The following is a 3,852-nucleotide window of genomic DNA, read 5'->3' as shown; positions in this document are numbered from 1 at the left end:
CGACTTCATCTGCAGCTCCTCCGGCTCCTACGGAGCCGGCCTCGCCACGACTTCACCTGCAGGCTCCGCCCGGACTCCTATGGGAGCCGGACTCCCCGACGACTCCTGCTGCAGGTAAACTTCGTCCGGACTCCTACGGAGCCGGACTTCGTCCCTGATTCTAATTGCAGGTAAACTTCGTTCGGACTCCTACGGGAGCCGGACCTCGCCCACGACTTCACCTGCAGACTCCATCCGGACTCCTACGGGAGTCGACCTTGCCCACGACTCCATCTGCAGGCTCCGCCCGGGCTCCTACGGGAGCCGGACTCCGCCAACGACTCCTGCTGTAGGTAAACTTCGTCCGGACCCTACGGGAGCCGGACTTCGTCCCTAATTCTAATTGCAGGTAAACTTCGTCCGGACTCCTACGGGAGCCGGACCTCGTCCCCAACTCCAATTGCAGGTAGACTTCGCCCGAACTCCTGTGGGAGCCAGACTTCGCTCGTCTCCAGCCCCAACTGCAGAAAAACTCCATCCGAGCTCCTACGGGAGCCGGACCTCGTCCCCAACTCTAATTGAGGTATACTTCGCCCGAACTCCTGTGGGAGCCAGACTTCGCTCGTCTCCAGCCCCAGCTGCGAGAAACTCCATCCGAGCTCTTGTGAGAGCCGGACTTCGTCCCTGACTTCAACTGAAAGAAGACTCCGTCCGGGCTCCTGCGAGAGCCAGACTCCAAGCTCCTCTCAGACGGATAGCTAGCCACCTCTCTCCGTCAGACACCCCAGCCGAACTCCGGCCAATAGGCCTGGACCCCATGGCAAGCCATAGCAACAGCTACGACTCTACTCCACCTCCTGCGACGGATTCCGCGCAGCTCCATCACCCCCTGCAGGCCGCAGCAACACCACGACTCTGCTCCACTTCCTACGACGGATTCCACGCGGCCCCATCACTCCCTGGCAGCCGTAATAATGGCCATGATCCTGCTCCACTTTCTGCGACGGATACCGCGCGATTCTTCCATTCTCTGGCAAGTCGCGACAACGGATGCCGCTCCGCTCCCCGTGGCGGACTCACGTGGCACGCCCCGGTGATAGCCATGGGTCCACTCCACTACTCTCCGCAACAAACTTCCCCTGACTCTGGCGGCCCAATGCCAGACGGTTACAGGCATCGCTATCAGTTTGTTGCCCCCTCCGCCTATAAAAGGGGACCCAGATACGTTATTCTCTAAGCTCTCATTTTTCACCTAGAAACTCTGCTAAAATTTTCGTTCGAGCATCCATTCTTGTTGAGGCAGAGAGCTGACTTGAGCGTCGGAGGGTCTTGCCGGAGCAACCTCACCTCCGGTTTAGACTTCTTTTGCAGGTCCGCGGCGACCGCAACCCCCACAACTCCAGCTTCTCCGACGCAGACGGATTTTTGCACCAACGATATATATATATATATATAATAATATATAAAATATAATATATATATATATATATATATATATAAAGTTGGCCAAATCAGTATATATTATGCACCCCTTGCCATCAGGTCCTTTTTGAAATTGGATGATGATGTTACAAAAAAATTATTGCGTGCACTGCATGCACAGCCATGTTGGTGCACACAATCAATCGTCGAGGTATATTATGGTGGGCTTACCAGTAAGAAGGAATGAATGAAATCTATGTTAATGTATCTCGATAATTGATGATATGCACAGTATAAATAATAATTTTTTATTATTACTAATTAGCTGATTAGAATGTTCATCTTCTTTTTGATCTCTTAGGCTTGAAATGCTGAGAGGAAGTACTCTGAACCCATTGTTGCTACCAATGCTCAATTGCGCACGGCATGAACTGCTAAATAGTGCTTTGCACAGCTTTTGAAGCATGATGTCCGTCTCATGATCCATGTTAACGAATGGAAGGCATGGGATGGGATGGAGGGTTTTGAAAGCTGTACAAAATATAATCCAATGATTGATGTCATAAAAAATATTAATCATCCTTTCATGCGAAGGATACAGCCCCAACCCCTCGTGAGCATCTCCTCTCATATAAACTAACATACCTAATTAATATCACAGACAATTGGTAGCATGTAGAAGCAACATCACCTATCAAATCCTTCCACATCTATTAAGGGCTCCATGCCCTTCCTCTCAAGCTTTCAGAAGCCTCTTCACCCCGTCCACCTACCATGCTGCAAGAATCTATAAAAGCCTGCAAAGTCCTTACCTCCATCATTTGCTTCCGACACCTCCTCGACTGCGAGCGGCTATTGGGATTTTTTGTCGAACAGCTTACAGGGGGTCTGCGCGCAGGTTTGGGAACTCAATGGTGGGGAAAGAAAAGGGAGTTAGCAATAGCAGCTGGTCTTCATCGAAATCCAGCAATGGGGAGGGATCGTGGGCTCGTGTGGACCAGGGGCAGCCGTGGCGCCCTAGTGGATGGTGCACAAAATCAACCCGGAGGAGGTGGAGGAACTGCAAAGGTTCTTCACCAAGGTACTGGAGTTTCCAGAGGAGAAGATCAAGGAGTCTTGGAAGCAATGGGAGGGTATCTCGGTGCTGGTCCGCAGTCTCGGTTGGAGGGTTCCGACGGACTGGATTGCGAGAGAGTTCAAGACAAGGGGGAAGATCCAAAATGATCCTGAATCCTTTGCGTTGGCTGATGATCACCGCTTGATTCGCTTCAAATCTAAGGAGGATTATCGCAGGGTACTCGCCGGGGCTCTTGGTTCATCGCCAGCCAACTCTTAGCGGTTTAGCTGTGGGTCCTGATTTCATCTCCGGCACCAATATGTGCTCGGGACGGTGATCTGGATGTGACTGTTGAGTTTCGAGATATTATATATACAGATTTTTTAAAATTTTTTAAAAATACATAATAAAAAGATTAGATTAAAATTATTTTAATGATAGTACTAAACTCTTTTTTCTGAATCTAGATCGATGATGTCTTAGATTTCGATGAAGCCACATACGTATCCGACCTCTATGGATATCCATACAGAGCTATGCAAATCAGAAGCGTCTAAGATCATTGAGATGCTAGCTCTCTTGCAAATCTTCCTCTTTTAAATTGGATCTCCTTCTTCGATTTTCGTAGAAGACAATCTGAAGATGTATACACGATCTTCTTTTGCGTAGGATTGGAGAAAATAGAGATACAATGAGAGAACTCATCTCCCTTTCCTTTTTCTCTCACCCTCTCTGATTTTTCTCTCTCTTTGTTGGTGCATCGAGGAGTGGGTACTAAAAAAGAGAGCTACAGAAGCAGATGGGGTACTGAGAATATTTCTACATAAAAAATATTTTATATAAAAATATTCTACCTATTTTTTTCCATACCTGCTAAATAGAGGTATCTGATCAATACATTAACAGGGCAAAAAAAAAATAAAAATTTTTATTATTTAATCTTATTATTTATTATTTAATATTTTTTATGTTCTTCTCCAATGATAATTAATTATCAAGACTTAAATTATACACTAATTAGTAAAGATTTCAAGATGTGCAGATTGAGACCAAACCCAAAAGATCAAAAGGAAAATTGAAAGCGGAAGGACCCAACAAAAAGAAAAGAAGAGGAAAAAAAAAAAAAAAAAAGTAAAAGGAGGCCGGTCCACATGCGGCTCACAAAAAAACAGTTTGGTCCATTCATGTGGTGTATGGGGGTGGGATCGTGGTCTTTGGCGTGGCTCACCGGGACTTCCACACGGTCTACCGCGGTGCATAGCCAGACTTCCGCAGTGCATAGCCAGAAACATGCATGGTTCATGTGCGTGAGTGGTGAGCGGGTGTGGGTACACGGGTGTGAGCAAGCGCGATAGGCGGGCGGGGCTTGATTCGGGTGCGATCTTGATGTGGCT

This window comes from Elaeis guineensis, chromosome 1 (genome assembly GCF_000442705.2).
Source record: "Elaeis guineensis isolate ETL-2024a chromosome 1, EG11, whole genome shotgun sequence".
NCBI lineage: Eukaryota > Viridiplantae > Streptophyta > Magnoliopsida > Arecales > Arecaceae > Elaeis > Elaeis guineensis.
The sequence above is the reverse complement of the archived record's forward strand: the minus strand, read 5'-3'. Positions refer to the sequence as shown.